At 36.3% G+C, this 19,550-nt stretch overlaps 2 protein-coding genes across 10 annotated transcripts in view; both read right to left on the bottom strand.

Annotated features, from left to right (window-relative positions):
* The window catches only part of LOC105466223 (adenosine kinase), a 567,753-nt gene that overhangs the window by 348,796 nt on the left and 199,407 nt on the right, over positions 1-19,550 (bottom strand). The gene's annotated exons all lie outside the window — the stretch shown is intronic.
* The window catches only part of LOC105465999 (small ribosomal subunit protein uS2-like), a 56,820-nt gene that overhangs the window by 10,236 nt on the left and 27,034 nt on the right, over positions 1-19,550 (bottom strand). The gene's annotated exons all lie outside the window — the stretch shown is intronic.

Below are 19,550 nucleotides of genomic sequence, written 5' to 3'. Positions count from 1 at the left end.
TGGGCAACATAATGTGACCCCATCTCTAAATTTTATTTTTTTAAAGAAAAAAATTTATATGATAAAAATATTGATCAAATATTTATAATATTTAAAATACTCTGCATCATAATCACACATATTTCAAACTGCCAACAATGATCTAGAGGGCCAGCTATATATCAGAAAGCCTGTAGAAATCAGGCAAAAAGGTAAAAAAGATGCTGCTTTCTCAAATTTTAGAGGGCTAACTGAAAACATTAAGTTAGTAGTCAAATGTATTTAACAAGGAAAGCAGATGGTCAATGTTATGACTATTTAAGCTAGTTCTGATTTCCTGATAACAATAATTGATACATAGGAGGTTATGGGAGAACATCTATACCACATTCATAACTTTTCAGAGATGTTCAGTACTTTTTAGAGATGGATTCATCCTAGGATTAAAAATGTAAATGACGAGTTAATGGGTGCAGCACACCAACATGGCACACGTATACATATGTAACAAACCTGCACGTTGTGCATATGTACCCTAGAACTTAAAGTATAATAAAAAAAAAATTGAGGTGAGTTCAGACAACTCATTTACTGTCATATAAACATAAATTCCTTTAGTTTGTTTTTCTAATATGTTTTAACAGTAGTATGGGGATTTGAATTAACAAAATTAACTGTACATATTTAAGGTGTACAACTGTTTAAATTTTGGCTTATGTATATAGCTGATATACAATTAATCAATTTTAAATGGATCATTCTATTAGTATCATACGTAAGGAAACTGTTCACTTATTTTCATTTAGTAATGTTTTTACAGTTTTCAGAGTAAAGGTCTTCCAGATCTTTTGTCAGATTTGTCCCCAAGTATACTGTATTATTTATGTGATAGAAAATATTTCTTTTATTAAATTTCAATTTCAAATTTTTTTTCCTAGTACAGAAAACTACACGAGTTTTAAGTACTGATCTTATATTCTGCAAGTGTGCTAAACTCAATTATTCATTCTAGTACCTTTTTGTAGATTCTACAGAATAACATACATAGATGATCATATCACTGAAGTATAATGATTGATTTACTTCTGTTTTTTAATCTAGAAGCACTTCTTTTTATTGACTAATTGCACTGGCTAGAACCTCCAGTACAATATCGAACAGAAGCAGTGAAAGCAGGCATCCTTATCTTATTCCTGATCTTAGTGAGAAAGCATTCAGACTTTCACCAGTAAATATAATGTTACCATCGGTTCTTTATAGATGCTAATTATCAGGTTGAGGAAGTTCCTCTCTATCACCAGTTTCAGGAGTGATTTTATGAGGAATGGATGTTGGATTTTATCAAATGCTTGCTCTGTGTCTTAAGAGATAAACACACAAATTTTCTTTAATCATCATTTTAGATGGAGGATAAGTATAGTACTTGTTACTTCATGTTATCAAAAGCAGAGAGCTCCAACTTCCTTTAGATTTAATGAATAAAAAATACTTTGATTTCATGAATGCAATCAACTATGCAAATATACAACTTATATTTGTTAGATAAAGAAATCTTCTAATTTTTTTTGTGGTACTGCTCTGTCTCTGAGGCTGGAGCACAGCGGCATGATCATGGCTCATTGCAGCCTCTACCTCCCAGTCTGAAATAATCCTCCCACCTCAGCCTCCTGAGTAGCTGGGACTACAGGCATGCACCACCACACTTGGCTAATATTTGTAATTTTTGTAGAGATAAAATTTGCCATGTTGTCTTGGCTGGTCTTGAGCTCCTAGACTCAAGCGATCCGCCTGCCTCGGCCTCCCAAAGTGCTGGGATTACAGGCATGCTCCACCATGCCAAACTAGTAACTCTTTATCTACAATGAATTAGTAGACTCTTAAGTAAAATGGCTAAACTCAGCATAAATGGTTATCAACACCCTGGAGCAAAATACAGTACTATAGCCCAATATACTGTATGATGAACAATACGAATATTTCAGACAGAGGCCGGGTGCAGTGGCTCATGCCTGTTAATCCTAGCACTTTGGGAGGCTAAGGCAGGCAGATCATCTGGCCAACATGGTGAAACTCCGTCTTTACTAAAAATATAAAAATTAGCTGGGTGTGGTGGTGTGCACCTATAGTCCCAGCTACTCGGGAGGCTGAGGCAGGAGAATCACTTGAACATGGGAGGCAGAGTTTGCAGTGATCTGAGATGGGGCCACTGCACTACAGCCTGGGCAACAGAGTGAGACTCTGTATAAAAAAAAAAAAGAAAAGAAAAGAAAAAAGAGAGTATTTCAGACAGAAACCTGAAGTAGATTAGTGAATTCTGGTAGAGCTGGAGTGTAAATAAGACCATGAAACCACTAACATTTATCATGGTTATGTCAGAAGTATCTGATGTGTGATACTATGAAGTGGTAAATGACCGAGTCTCTATGTATTAGCCTAGAAGAAATTTCTATGTTTACCCTAGAAGGAATTTAGAAACATTAAGTTAAAAAAAACAAAAACAAAAAAACACTGCAAAAGGTTAACTAGAGCTGGGCATGGAGGCTCACATCTCTAATCTCAGCACTTTGCAGGTCCAAGATGGGAGGACTGTTTGAGCCCAGAAATTCAAGACCAGTCTGAGCAAGAGAAACCCTGTCTCTACAAAAAATACAAAAATTACCAGGCATGGTGACATGTGCCTGTAGTCCGAACTACTTTGGAAGCTGGGGCAGAAGAAGCACAGGAGGTCAAAACTGCAGTGAGCCATGTTCATGCCACTGTATTCCAACCTGGAAAACAGGTTCTGCCTCCTGCAGAATTATTGTTCCTGGGAAAAAGACAGGGTTAGTTTCCTGCAAACCTCTCCAAACAACATCTTTGTCAACCAATGCCAATACATAATTTCTAAAATGTATGTTTCTGTTTAAAGATTCTGTATTTTAATGATTTATATTTATATCTATATAAAATTATATTTAACTATTTATACAGACATTGATACTTCATATTTGAGTTATTAACAATGAACTCACAGTCAACAGTAATGTAACTCATGCCTGAACCAAGTTTGTCTATTACAGACTTTTATTCTCTAAGGTGTGTCACAGCCTTCTTATGCTTAGAAACACTAGACAGCATATCTGCACTATGCTCGGGATTTTTTTAAACAGAAAAATCAACAACAAAAAAATGTGATTAATATGTCACTATATATGCATTGAAAAGGACACTTGTTTACAGTATGACAGTTGAAACAACAAGGCAAACCATTACCTTCTTTGACCTCAGAGAGGAATGAACACATAAGGTGACTCAAATTTTTTGCTTCTCCACATATGTCTACAAATGACTATAAAAGCACCCTGAGTACTGGTTTTGGATTTACAAGTACATTTTAGTGAGCAGGTAAACTCACACATGCAAAGCTTCTGAAGAATGAGAATCAATGTATAATGTGATCCACCATGGCCTTTATCAACATTTTATATCAGTGGCTCTTAATCATTTTTTGAGTTTTAGATTCTTTTGAGAATATGATAAAAATTATGTATCCTCAGAAAAATTCACACGTTAAAAAACTGTAATTTCATGGACTTACGGACCTCCTGAAGTCCATTCCAACTGACAATCCATGAAACATAGTTTTAAAGTGCCAGCTTTAAAGACTCTAGGCAAAGACATTTTTTAAAGTATTCTTCAATAACCATTTTAGATATAAGCCATTGCTGAATGTGCTGAATATGAACTCTTCATATTTACAAAATAGTCACTGCTATACATTTTCTGAATGTATAGTGCAACAATGATCAGGGTTTATCAACTAAATTAAAAGTGGTTTCATAGAGGATATAACGCATTTGCAGTTTTCATGATTTCTAGAGCAAATTTTTCTTATGGAGTACTAAAGAATCTACAGAACATAAGGAGAAAAGCAAGATATAAACTAATTTAGAGCGCTCTTCTTGCTTCTTAAAATGCTCCAATTTGGGGGAATGAACACATACAATATGAGGTCTCATAGCACATTGATATTTGGGTGTTTTTGTTTTGCTTTCCGAGACAGGGTCTCGCTCTGTTACCTAGGCTGGAGTGCAGAGACACAATCTCGGCTCGCTGCAACCTCTGCCTACCAAGCTTAAATGATCCACCCACCTCAGCCTCCCAAACGGCTGGGACTACAGTGTGTACCACCACACTTGGCTAATTTTTGTATTTTTTATAGAGATGGGGTTTCACCATGTTGCCCAGGCTAATCTTGAACTCCTAGACTCAAGTGATCCACCTGCCTCGGCCTCCCAAAATGCTGAGATTACAGGCATGAGCCATGTCCATATGGCACACTGATAATTATATCAGATTTATAATTTTTTTTGGTTCTCTATATATGACATATCTACAAATGTTGATTGTAATCCAGTATCTCTTCAGTCTCAACGAAAATTTTATTTGAAAGACTGCTAAAGACAATTTTATTTCACATTTGCAACTGACAAATTAACCTAGCAATTGTTTGGAAGTATCAACAAGAAAGCAAAAAATACTTTTTTAAAAAAGTAAACATGACAGAAACAAGTATCAGCAATTTGTTCAATATCAACCAATGAAGGCTACTTAATTGGCAGAGGAAATGACACCCTTTTTATAATTGCATTTTAGGATATAAAGAAATGCAAAGTAGAGTGTTCTATATTAAAACTTTCAAGACGTACTGAATATTTCAATATAAAGATTTAAAATACTATGTTTTAAGTACAAAGGGTCCAGAGATGCTGATAATATTCAAGTAATTATGAAAAACAAGACTATAATAATAGATAACTTCAAAAGTCAAAACATGGCTCTGCTTTGATAATCATTAAACCTGGCAAGGTTCCAGGTCTGATCACTTAAAAGGTATTTCTTGGTTAAAAATAAAAATCATATAAAAAAACAGGAAAATAAGTTGAATATACACTTCTCTCAAAAAGATGTATGCATGGACAACAAGCACATAAAACATTTACAATATCATTAGTCATTAGGAAAAGGCAAATCATAAATACAACGAGATATAACTTTATACCCACTGAGTTAGATATTAGTAGTATTTAAAACTGGAAAATAAAATAACAAGGATTAGTGAGGATGTACACAAACTCGAACCCTCATAAGTTGCTGGAGAAAATTTATCTTGTTGCAGATGTTGTGGTAGACAATTTTTTTAAAAAGTTAAATATAGAATTACCATATGACCCAGCAATTAAACACTCTTCACAGGTATTTGCCCAGAATAAATCAGCCAAAGCGTTTAGGTAAGACAAAGAAATAAAGGGCATCCAAATTGAAAGAGAGGAAATTAAATTAGCCTTGTTCCCAGATGAAATGATCTTATACTTAGGAAAACCTAAGGACTCTACAAAAATGAATCAAAATCAGGCATTCAAAAGGCAGAAACAATTCAAATGTCCATCAGTTGATGAATGAATAACAAATGTGGTATAGCTATACAATGGAACATTATTCAATCAAAAAAAAAAAAACGAAGTGCTAATATATGCAACAAAATGGGATGCACCTCCAAGACATTATTCTAAGTAAAAGAACAGACAGAAAATGTCACATATAGTGATGATTTCATGCATATGAAACCTCCAGAATAGGTAAATCCATGGACACAGAAAGTTGATTAATGGATGAAAGGGGCTAGCCGGAGGGGATAATGACAAATGACTGCTTGATGCATACGGAGTTTCCCTTTGGGGTGATGAAAACTTAGAACTACTTAGAAATTATGGTTGCAGAGCACTGTGAATGCAGTAAATGCCACTGAATTGTATACTTTAACATGATTTATTTCACATTATATAAATTTTAAATCAGTTTTAAAATTTTCTTAAAGATAAGGCTGTTTTTAACCTAAACGTTAACATTAATTACTGAGGCATTGTAAGGAAATGATACTACAAAATTTGTTTTTTAGTAGGGTTTTCAGTAGCTCCGTGGAACAGAGACTGGAGGAGAGCCAGACTGGATGTAGAGAGAACAGAGGAAAATTGTTCTGTAATCTAAAAGAGAAGTGAATAAACTGGAGAAAGGGAGAAAAAAAAGTGTCAGGAAAAGACTGTGAGAAGTAGTGATGGCTAGCATAGATTCTGTAAAACTCCCAGGAAGCTAAAAGAGAAGAAATCACAAGTAGTACCTGACACTCCAGCTTAGTGTTAGAATCCATTGGAATTCATTTGAAAGAGGCTGCTAGAACACACACACACACACACACACACACACACACACACACACACACACACACACATATGCCATAGCCTTTGCCTAAAGATAAAGGAAAGGAAAGGAAAACATTAGAAGAGCTGTAAGAGTAGGAATTGCCAGCTGTGGAAAAGGAAGAAGAGGAGCCAGAAAAGAAGAAAAACCTGAGGGAAAAGGTATCATATAAGCTAAGCAAGACAGAGGAAAAGTTTCAGAGTTATGGTAAGGTCAACACTGATAAATGCCAGAAATAAGTCAAATAGACAAGAACTGAAAAGTGTTCACTGGATTTGGCAACTAAAAGTTCATGGGTGACTCCTGCCCACTGGATTTTAAAAACGTGGTGAGAGCAGCTGAATACATCAAAGATAAAGAAGTGTGAACTACACTGTCAAGAAATTCAGCTGAAATGAGGAGAAGGCAAATGTTGGAAAGTTTGCCCATTTGTTTCAATATTGGAATAGGAGCACATTTACAACAAAGTTAGCGAAGATCAAGAAGAGAATAAGGTTTGAGATTAGACACAAGGCATGAGAAGAAAATATAGATAAAAGGTTTTAAATATAGAAGGAAAGAAGGGAAAGACCTATTCCTCAAATATGGGTAGCAATAAGAAAGTACAGGTGTGAATGTAATTAAGTGTGGTTATGTATAATGCACCAAAAATACTTAATGATTCAAATGATTGCTTACTAGAAGAAGTTGAAAAGTTATCTCCTATGAGTGTGTCTCTGAGTCATGAGACAAGGGTCTCCAGACTCCATGCCACAGATCCCAAGGGAGGCCCCAGACTTAGCTCCAGCTCCTCCTGCTGCAATAGGGGATGCATCCTGTCTGTGCAGAAACAGGAGCCTGCTGGGAGATGGGTGCCATTTGAGCTAATGAGACAGGCACACCAACCTCCATCCCACAGCAGATCCTCAGGTGGTCCATTCTCAGCTCTGACCCTTCTTGCTGCGGTCTGAAAATAATTCTGTGCAGAGATCTGCCAGAAGAGGGGCATCTGTCTGGGTAAACAAGACGGGCTCTCCAGATTCTGCAACACAGGAGATCCTGAGGGAGCCCAGTCTCAGCTCCAGCCTTTCCTGCTGCAACCAGGAAACTATCTTGTTTACAGGGTCTACCGGCCAGATGCATGCTCAGATCAGGTTCTCCAGCCCCCATCCCACAGCAGATCCTGAGAGGGTCCAGTCTCAGATCCAAACCCTCCTCCTGCTGTTAGGGAACTCTCCTGTCTATGCAGGGACCTGCTGGGAGACATACACCCATCTGAGCCAACATGACAAGCACATAAACCTCCATCCAACAGTAGATCCCAGGGTGGTGCAGTTTCAGCTTTGGCTCCTCTCACTGCAGTTGGAGAAGTATGTGCAGGAACATTCAGGGCGATGCACACCCCTCTGAGCCAAGACCAGGTTCTCAATCCTCTGTCCCATAGCAAATCCTAAGGGGGCACAGTCTCACCTCTAGCCTCTCCTGCTGTAGTCAGGGAATAATTCTATCTATGGAGGGACTTGCTGGGAGACACAGGCCCAACTGGGCCCATGTGACAGGCATATCCATATGAAGGGGCCAGTCTTGGCTCCAATCCCTCTTGCTGCAGTCAAGAAACTGCCCAGATTATACTGGGACCTGTCGGGTGATGCATGCCAATCTGAGCCAATGAGGTGAGCCAATCAGCCTCCTTCCCACATTACATTCCAAAGAGGCAGTGTCTCAACTCCAGCCACTCTCTTTGTAGTTGGGAACCTATCCCATCTGTGCAGAGATTTGTTGGGAGGCATACCCATCTGGACCACTAGGAGAGTCTTCTGGCCTCAGGTGTCTGGATGGCATTCCCACGCAGCCCAAATACCTTCCTTGGGTCTTTCTGAGGTCCATCTGGGCCAGAAAGCTGTGTCAACCTTGGAGCCCTTGCAGGACTCAGCAAACCTGGGCCTAAAGCATCCTCTAGTACTGAGATGGCTGTAATTGGTCAGAAGCTCAGGGAATGCAATAATCAGTCAGCTTTAGAATTCCTGGAAGGCCTCTTAAAGAAGGACAGACACAAACAAAGTCAGGCTGGGAAGACTAAAATAAATTACAAATCCTTCAATGCACAGACATCATCACACTTTTAAAGCACTAAGAACATTGAGGGAAATACGATCACACCAAAAGAACAAAACAAGGTACTACAGACTAATCCCAAAGTGACAGAGATTTGTGATCGCTCCAAAAATTTAAAATACCTCTTTGAAGGAAGCCCAAATAACTTAGAGAAAACATGAAGAATCAATTCAGAAATTTATGAGAGAAATATAACAGAGACTGAAATAACTTTTTTAAAAAACCAAAAATTCTGCAACTAAAACAAAAATTAATGAAGTGAAAATCGCAATAGAGAGCAACAGAAGCAGAATTAATCAAATAAACAAAAGAATCAGTGAGCTCAAAGAAAAATGATTAAAAATATGGGGAAAAGAAAAATAAATAAAAGCAAGAAAGCTTACAAAATCTATGAGAAGTCAAAGAAGAACTGAGAAAGACAAAGGGGTAGAAAACTTACACAAGGAAATGATAACAGAAAACTTTCCATATCTGAAAAAAGATATAAATATTCAGGTAAAGTAAGGTCAAAGATCACTAATTAGATTGAACACAAAGAAGATGACTCTAGGACACATTATAATCAAACTCACAAAGATCAAAGACACAAAGAAAAAATTCTGAAATCACTGAAAGAAAAGAAGTAAATAACATGTAAGGAAGATCCAATATGCCTGGTAGCAGACTTATCAGCAGAAACCTTATAAGCCAGGAGAATGTGGAACAATATATTTGGAGTGCTGGTGGGGAAGAAACTGTCAACCAAGATTACTGTGCTCAGCACAATTATCCTTCAAAACTGAAGGAGAAATAAAGACTTTCTTAGACAAACAAAAGCTGAGGGAATTTATCATAATGAGACTTGTCTAATAAGAAATACTTTAAAAACTTCTTCAAACTGGAAGAAAGGAACACTAAAATGAGTGTTACATTAATACTGTATTTGCAGTGTTTAAAACACTAATATCTGTAGTAAGATGACTAAAAGACAAAACTATTAAAAATAATAACTACTAAATAATAATAATAATTTATAATAAATAAATAATAATTTTAATAATAAACTTAAATGAATAATAAATTTAACATTTAATAATGATATTAAAAATAATATCAAAGTTAAGTTGGTTATCAGTTTTAGATACTTGCTATAACTACAGGATGTTTATTTATAAGCCTCATGGTAACCACAATGCAAAAATGGATAAAAAGCAATAAATTAAAATGTACTCTTAAGAGAAAATCACCTAACCACAAAGAAAGACAGTAAGAAAAGAAGCAGAAGAAAAGTTAAAAACAACTAGAAAACAAGTAACAAAATAAGAGTAGTAAAACCTTATCTATCAATAATACTGAATATAAATGAACAAAACGCTCCAATTAAGACATAGCATAGAAAAGGCATGGTGGCTCACACCTGCAATCCCAGCACTGGGGAAGGCCGAGGCAATGGATGATGAAGTCAGGAGTTTGAGACCAGCCTGGCCAACATAGTGAAACCCTGTCTCTACTAAAAATACAAAAATTAGCCAGGCATGGTGGCACATGCCTGTAGTCCCAGCTACTTGGGAGGCTGAGGCAGGAGAATTGCTTGAACGAGGGAGCTGGAGGTTGTAGTGAGCCGAGATCACACCACTGCACTCCAGCGTGGGGGACAGAGTGAGGCTCCATCTCAAAAAAAAACCAAAATAAAGACACAGGGTGGGTGAACACATTTTAAAAACAAGACCCAAATACATGCTGCCTACAAGAAACTCATTTCACCTATAAAGACACATAGATACTGAAAGTGAAGAGATGCAGAAAGATATTCTATTCAAATAAAAACCAGAAAAGGGCAGGAATACCTATAATTGTATTAGGCAAAATAGACTTTAAGTCAAAAACTGTAAAAGGGACAAAGGAGATCATTATATAATGATAAAGGGGTCAAGTCAACAAAAGAATAACAATAATAAATATATATGCACCCAACAACAGTGTATCCAAATATATAAAGCAAATATTATTAGATATAAAGGGAAAGAGAGAGAGAGCATGAGAGAGAGCGAGTGTGAGTACACAGGAGCAAGAGCAAGAGATAAATACAGTAATAGTAGGGGATTTCAATTTCCTACTTTCAGCTATGGAAAGATCATCCCAACAGAAAATCAATAAACACTGAAGTAAAAAACTATACTCTAGATCAAATAAACCTAAGACATTTACAGAACATTTCATCCAACTGCCTCAGAATACACATTCTTTTCATCAGGACATGAACATTCTCCAGGAGAAATCTTATACATTATTAAACTAGAAATATACATTATTAGACTAGAAATATAAGAACATCAGTGTTCTTATACAAAAGAAACATAAGGTGTTCTTATAAGAAATATAAGAACATCAGTGTTTAACTTCAAACAGTGAAGTTAAACTATACGCTAGAGCAAATAAACCTAATAGACCTTTACAGAACATTTCATCCAACTGCCACAGAATACACATTCTTCTCATCAGTACATGGAACATTCTCCAGGAGAGATCTTATACTTCTAGTCTAATACATTAATTAGACTATATTATATTAGAACTGATAAATGAATTTAGTAAAGTTGTCAGATACAAAATTAACATACAAAAGTCAGTAGAATTTCTATACACTAAGAGCAACCAATCTGAAAAAGAAATCAAGAAAGCAAACCACTTACAATAGCTACAATAAAATAAAATAACTAGGAAAGAAATTTAACCAAGCAGATGAAAGATCTATACAAGGAAAATTATAAGACACTGATGAAAGAAACTGAAGAGAAAAGGAAAAAAAGACATCCCATGTTCAGGAATTGAAAGACTATTGTTAAAATGTTTTTTTCTATTAATTACAATTTTTTTTTCTTTTACTCAGAGATAAGATCTCTCTCTGTTGCTCAGACTGGAGTGCAGTGGCATGATTATAGCATACTGCAGCCTTGACCACCTGGGCCCAAAGGATCCTCCTGCTTCAGCCTCCCAAGTAGATGGAACTACAAGTGTATGCCTAGCTAATTAAAAAAAATTTTTTTTTGTAGAGACGGTCTCATCATGTTGCCTAGGCTGGTCTTGAATCCCTGGCCTCAAGCAATTCTCCCGCTTCAGCCTCCCAAAGAGCTAGATTACAGGCATGAGCCACCATGCTCAGCTTTGTTAAAGTATCTTTACTAACCAAAGTGAGCTACAGATTCAATGCAATCCCTATGAAAATAACAAAGGCATTCTTCACAGAAATAGAAAAAACAAATCCTGAAATTCACATGGAACCACAGAAGACCCCAAATAGCTAAAATAATCCTGAGCAAAAAGAGAAAGCTGGAGGCATCACACTATACAAATTCAAATTATATTACCAAGCTACAGTAACCAAAACAGCATGGTACTGTCATATAAATAAATATACAGACCAAAGATATCCATATGGAGAAGAATAAAACTAGATCCTCATGTTATACCATGTATAAAAATGAACTCAAAACGGATGAAAGACTTAAATGTAAGACCTGAGACTACAAAAGGGAGGCAGAGACAGGAGGATTGCTTGAAGCCAGGAGTCAAGGTTACAGCAAGCTATGATTGCACCAATGCACTCCAGACTGGGTACCATAGACTCCCTAATCTCTTTAAAAAAACATGATTTTAGTCACTGTAACTTATTCTGCTATTATCCTAGTCTCTTTCAGCATTATGTACAATTTGAAATAATTATGACTCAGAGTATCATTTAAAAATTATTCAATATTTACAAATTATATATGCTACTAAAATTTTTCTTAATTAACTATGTTTGATTCATCTGCACTTCCAAAATGTTGCTATATTTATGAATGGATCTGGAGAGATGTAGTATTTGTTGATGATAGCTTTTTTAAAAAATTTATTTATTTATTTATTTTATTATACTTTAAGTGCTAGGGTACATGTGCATAACATGCAGGTTTGTTACATATGTACACTTGTGCCATGTTGGTGTGCTGCACCCATCAACTCGTCAGCACCCATCAATTCATCATTTACATCAGGTATAACTCCCAATGCAATCCCTCCCCCTTCCCCCCTCCCCATGATAGGCCCCGGTGTGTGATGTTCCCCTTCCCGAGTCCAAGTGATCTAACTGTTCAGTTCCTACCTATGAGTGAGAACATGCGGTGTTTGGTTTTCTGTTCTTGTGATAGTTTGCTGAGAATGATGGTTTCCAGCTGCATCCATGTCCCTACAAAGGACACAAACTCATCCTTTTTTATGACTGCATAGTATTCCATGGTGTATATGTGCCACATTTTCTTAATCCAGTCTATCACTGATGGACATTTGGGTTGATTCCAAGTCTTTGCTATCGTGAATAGTGCCGCAGTAAACATACGTGTGCATGTGTCTTTATAGCAGCATGATTTATAATCCTTTGGGTATATACCCAGTAATGGGATGGCTGGGTCATATGGTACTTCTAGTTCTAGATCCTTGAGGAATCGCCATACTGTTTTCCATAATGGTTGAACTAGTTTACAATCCCACCAACAGTGTAAAAGTGTTCCTATTTCTCCACATCCTCTCCAGCACCTGTTGTTTCCTGACTTTTTAATGATCGCCATTCTAACTGGTGTGAGATGGTATCTCATTGTGGTTTTGATTTGCATTTCTCTGATGGCCAGTGATGACGAGCATTTTTTCATGTGTCTGTTGGCTGTATGCATGTCTTCTTTTGAGAAATGTCTGTTCATATCCTTTGCCCACTTTTTGATGGGGTTGTTCTTTTCTTGAATTTGTTTGAGTTCTTTGTAGGTTCTGGATATTAGCCCTTTGTCTGATAAATAGATTGCAAAAATGTTCTCCCATTCTGTAGGTTGCCTGTTCACTCTGATGGTAGTTTCTTTTGCTGTGCAGAAGCTCTGTAGTTTAATTAGATCCCATTTGTCAATTTTGGCTTTTGTTGCCGTTGCTTTTGGTGTTTTAGACATGAAGTCCTTGCCCATGCCCATGTCCTGAATGGTATTACCTAGGTTTTCTTCTAGGGTTTTTATGGTTTTAGGTCTAACATTTAAGTCTCTAATCCATCTTGAATTAATTTTCGTATAAGGAGTAAGGAAAGGATCCAGTTTCAGCTTTCTACTTATGGCTAGCCACTTTTCCCAGCACCATTTATTAAATAGGGAATCCTTTCCCCATTTCTTGTTTCTCTCAGGTTTGTCAAAGATCAGATGGCTGTAGATGTGTGGTATTATTTCTGAGGACTCTGTTCTGTTCCATCGATCTATATCTCTGTTTTGGTACCAGTATCATGCTGTTTTGGTTACTGTAGCCTTGTAGTATAGTTTGAAGTCAGGTAGTGTGATGCCTCCAGCTTTGTTCTTTTAACTTAGGATTGTCTTGGAAATGCAGGCTCTTTTTTTGGTTCCATATGAACTTTAAAGCAGTTTTTTCCAATTCTGTGAAGAAACTCATTGGTAGCTTGATGGGGATGGCATTGAATCTGTAAATTACCTTGGGCAGTATGGCAATTTTCATGATATTGATTCTTCCTATCCATGAGCATGGTATGTTCTTCCATTTGTTTGTGTCCTCTTTTATTTCACTGAGCAGTGGTTTGTAGTTCTCCTTGAAGAGGTCCTTTACATCCCTTGTAAGTTGGATTCCTAGGTATTTTATTCTCTTTGAAGCAATTATGAATGGAAGTTCATTCATGATTTGGCTCTCTGTTTGTCTGTTACTGGTGTATAAGAATGCTTGTGATTTTTGCACATTAATTTTGTATCCTGAGTCTTTGCTGAAGTTGCTTATCAGCTTAAGGAGATTTTGGGCTGAGACGATGGGGTTTTCTAAATATACAATCATGTCATCTGTAAACAGGGACAATTTGACTTCTTCTTTTCCTAACTGAATACCCTTGATTTCTTTCTCTTGCCTGATTGCCCTAGCCAGAACTTCCAACACTATGTTGAATAGGAGTGGTGAGAGAGGGCATCCCTGTCTTGTGCCAGTTTTCAAAGGGAATTTTTCCAGTTTTTGCCCATTCAGTATGATATTGGCTGTAGGTTTGTCATAAATAGCTCTTATTATTTTGAGATATGTTCCATCAATACCAAACTTATTGAGCATTTTTAGCATGAAGGGCTGTTGAATTTTGTCAAAGGCCTTTTCTGCATTTATTGAGATAATCATGTGTTTTTTTTCTTTGGTTCTGTTTATATGCTGGATTACGTTTATCGATTTGCGAATGTTGAACCAGCCTTGCATCCCAGGGATGAAGCCCACTTGATCATGGTGGATAAGCTTTTTGATGTGCTGCTGGATCCGGTTTGCCAGTATTTTATTGAGGATTTTTGCATCGATGTTCATCAGGGATATTGGTCTAAAATTCTTTTTGTTGTGTCTCTGCCAGGCTTTGGTATCAGGATGATGTTGGCCTCATAAAATGAGTTAGGGAGGATTCCCTCTTTTTCTATTGATTGGAATAGTTTCAGAAGGAATGGTACCAGCTCCTCCTTGTACCTCTGGTAGAATTCAGCTGTGAATCCATCTGGTCCTGGACTTTTTTTGGTTGGTAGGCTATTAATTATTGCCTCAATTTCGGAGCCATGATAGCTTATTTAAAACTCTAATACCTTTGTCTTTCCCTTGTGGCCAAACACAAGAATTCCTAGCTCTGAGGACGAAAAGTTTTGTCAGCTTTCTACATCACTATGAGAATATATCTACTTATGTGGGTATGGAGGAGTTTCTAGTATAAAACTGTATTCATAAAGAAATAATCCATATGCTTTTACATAAACTTTATTCTAGATTTTCAAAACAGAATCAGCTATATTACTTTGGTCACAAACTTCTTCACACACAATCTAGTAGGTACCTTTGAGAATAAACTTTGAAATAAATAAGTGGACCACAGTTACTTTGTATTAGACACAGATAATATTAAATCAACTGTTCTACATCACAGTGAATTTTAGAAGTCTATATTAATGCTAAGTTAATGCATTTCCCTTAAAAGTTCCACAAGGTTAACTTACAAAACACAAGGTTAATAATATCAAAAATACAGCAAAAAGCCTGTCACTTGACATAAATATTTTTGGATATGAGGTAATTTCATAACAAGTATAAAGATATGAAATAATTTTGCATCTGTTGCAATTATGAGATAAATTTAGAATTTTTGAAATTTTATTATTGTGACTAAATTGTTCACTAAGTCCATTTCTTTAGTTTGCATGACAATCGAAAGTACTGAGAAAAATTATTAATTAAAAAATTCTAGAAGCATTTCTTTCCTGTGGGCATTATTAAATGGAGTTTTTAAGTCAATACTTCATTTTTATCAAGGTCATTACACTTTTATTTTTCAATATATTCTGAAATATATATATATATATATATACACACACACACACACAAACTCTGTTCATATAAATATAATTTCACCACTAGATATCCCAGCCTCAATCTATCACTTTTTTTTAGTTTAACATATGAGGATTGAGGGAAAAATACTCAGACTGCTCATTGATCACAGATTATAGGCACATGCAAATGTGACATAAAACATTTATCTACTTATACCAAATACTAGTCATTAGCACCATATTTTCTACTTATATTTTATCTGTCTATGTAAGGAAGGAAGCATAGAAAGGGCTTTAGGTTTACAAACAGACCTACGGTTAAATTGTATGAGCCAGAGTTAAGTTAACAAACCACAAAGGGCTAGGCATGGTGACTTATGCCCGTAACCCCAGCACTTCGGGAGGCCGAAGTGGGTGGACTGCTTGAGCCCAAGAGCTTGAGACCAGCCTCGGCAACATGTAAAACCCTGTCCCTTAGAAAAGAAAAAAAAAAAAAATCACTGGGTATGGTGGGATGTGCCTTCAGTCCCAGCCGGGAGGATCACCTGAGCCCATGGAGTTTGAAAGTTCGAAGGCTCAAATGAGCCTTGATCGCGCCACTGCACACCAGACTGGGTAACAAAGCAAAACTCCATCTCAAGACCACCACCACCACCACCACCACCCCACGAAGGTCCGATATTTAACTGTTTTTCAATCTGCTGCTTTCCCTCTGCATACACATACGCACGGACACACAATGACATAAGGACACAAGAACTGTGGATCAGAAACAAAGACAATTTATTACTCGTAGCAAAAGCAGCAGCTAGAACAATATATTTAGGCCAGTTCCCTGAGCTCCAATCTCCATGAGGCAATGCAGTAAGGGATGAATGTTACTAGTGCATACAGTAGAGAGCATCACAGGAGAGTAACCCCCAAATTAAGGAACTCTGATCTTACATTGGTTTGCTACTCTGCTCTGCCCCAGAAAGATTGCTCATTACACTCAAATATTAGCAAATCTCCTCTGGGAAGGGGAAGAGAAGTTATTTTATTTTTATTATCCTTGGATGTCTCCAGGGAGGGACATGTCAGTAGTTTTACTGTCTTGAAATTTCTCCTTATACAATTGGCACTGTAAATGCCTTTCCTTAGAAGACTCAGACTGTGCAGGAACATGAGAAATCCATGAGCTGTCTCCCAACACTCTGGTTCCCATTTGTAAATGGGATTAATAATGCATACATAGAAGTTATACTGAAGCACTGTAACGTTTAGATGTAAGGGTGACTAATGTACAGAAAAATTAATTATTTGAGACATTGGCTGTTGGAATAGACTTGCTAGAGATGTACTGAACAGGAGTGTTTTTGATTCTCTTGGTACAAAATGAAGAAAGGAAAAATCCTACTATCCATTTATAATATACCATCCAATTTATAAAATGGGTATTTTATAAAATAATCCAATAATATCTACTGTACAAACAGAATTTTAAAATAACCCTTCATTTATTCTAATTAATCTATTTCACAGTGATTTTAATGCTGCAGAGTGTGATCCACTAGTGGAAGATATGAGCTGTAATTGGTCACAATCATCATTTAAAAAGCTAACAGAATATCAAGGTGCAGTGGAGGTATTAACAATATGAATTCTTCAGTGAAATATTTCAGACACATACACACACATACACACACACAGAGGTATCCTTGGTAGCAACTTGTGTTTCTTACCATGGATTGATTGGTAAATATGCTCATTTGCTTGTATAAATAACATAGATAAGTAGCACTATGCCTGAGAATTGAAAACTTAAAAATAGCACCTAATGTTTACCAACAAACACTTAAGAGGAAACCTGAGTTTTTAAATATAATGAAAATTAGAAAAGATACAGACCAATTGTCCAAATTTCAACTGTAGACAAGATAATAGAAATAAATAACAATAGGAAAATAAAAGCAAATGGTCCTGAATGAAAAGGGCTAAATATCTTAATAAGAAAGTTAAACACTTTTAAAATTTTTCCAAATGACAATATGCTTTTCTGTTCAGTCTCGGAAAATGCTATCTGTAAATCTTCCTCAACTCATATTATCCCACAGACTACATTTCTAGCAGATGCTAAGTATTAAGGAAGATAAAAGCCATGTGGAACAAACACTACCCCAAAAGGGCTTACAACAAAATAAAGTTAAATATTACAAAATAAGTTAAATATTACTCCATACACATCATTAGTTCTTCATTGCACAAAGTTAAGTATATACTTTATGTACTATCTGAAATATTTTGCTTCTATCCCTTTGGGTCATTCCATTATTCCTCCAGGCAGCAGAGAAGTTTTTAAAAAGTTAACTTAACTTATACACACATACATATTCTGTTAACAATTCCAAGTAATCTTGATTAGGAAGCAAGTGCTTTTACTAATAGTTGGTTTATCTTACAAGAATATTAGCAGAAAAACACTTCATGATACGTATCTTGCCATGTGAGTTTGGCCAAATAATAAACTCTTCAGATAGACATATAAAATCAGAAAAGAGCAGGTGCAGTGTCTCATGCCCGTAATTCTAGCACATTGGGAGACCAAGACAGGAGAAGACAGAGCAAGACCCTGTCTTTAAAAAGAAGGAAAAAAATACTGACCCCAGTACAGACAAATATATGGAATGAATACTTGTAATGAAGTTTTAGTGATATACCACACTCTGCTTAATGTATTATAAATGCATACAGCTCCAATAATCATTATCCCAAAGAGTGGAAGCAGTGAGTGTCAGTGAGAAAAAAATAAAATATCCAGCAACTCAAATTTAATTTAAGTGCTAATTGATCTGTTTAACTTTTTTAAGATAGATAATAGATTAAAGTGGAGTGATGCCATGAAATATTGGAGCTATAATAGACCTTAAGAATCATATAACAGATCAAGTAAGCTGAATCATTTGCCCAAAATGACTTAGTTGCTTGGTTGGCAGAACATGGAGTAGACCCTCCACATCATGAGTTTCCACCAAACCTGGTGGTCACTTGTTATGACTGTTTCTATCATCTAATATGTTGACAAAGTTTTCCTTAAGACTATAACAAATAGATGTATTCCTCTAAATAACCATAAAGGAGTTGGAGTTTATCATGGTTACCTTAAGCAGTATTCCAAAGCTGATATGTATTCAAAACCAATACTTGTTTTAACAATTATTTAAGGACTTCATGAATAATTATCAAAGAATGTTAAGGTTAAAGGAAAGGTTTCATGGGGGAAGTTTCTACTGTTTATGAAGGAATTGTGTAGGGATAACAGAGACACAATTTTTCTATGAAAAAATGCAAAGAGTTACTGGAATACTTCTGTGAGTCATTGAGGCTGTGCAGGTGATTCTTATCAGGGCAGCATAGGATCTACTACACTGAAAATAAGATAAAAATTGCTATCTGACCTCAGACAAGAACTTATTCCACATGCTCAAGACAATGAGTTCACCTTCTCCGATTCTTACACACATCTTCCATTCAACAGTAGTAATCAGTGGAGAGACTAATCAAAGTCAGTGATTTCGTTGCTTGTGTTACAATTCGTATACCAATTTGTTGAATACTTATTTTTAAAGGCAGTTTTAAACTGATGCTTTTTCTTAATTCAGAGTGATTTAGAGCATTTTAAAGCTATACTTCCAATCTATGACTTTCTGTAATTCAGAAAGGATTATTTAAATTCTCAAGGAACTCTATATGCAAAATCTGAACTGAACTTTTTTGTTTCTTTTTTTTCTTTGAAACAGAGTCTTGCTCTGTCACCCAGGCTGGAGCACAGTGGCGCAATCTCAGCTGACCGCAAGCTCCACCTCCTGGGTTCACGCCATTCTCCTGCCTCAGACTCCGGAGTAGCTGGGACTACAGGTGCCTGCCACC

Source organism: Macaca nemestrina, chromosome 9 (genome assembly GCF_043159975.1).
Source record: "Macaca nemestrina isolate mMacNem1 chromosome 9, mMacNem.hap1, whole genome shotgun sequence".
Taxonomy (NCBI): Eukaryota; Metazoa; Chordata; class Mammalia; order Primates; family Cercopithecidae; genus Macaca; species Macaca nemestrina.
Note: the sequence above shows the minus strand (reverse complement) of the source record. Positions and strands in the feature narration are given on the sequence as shown.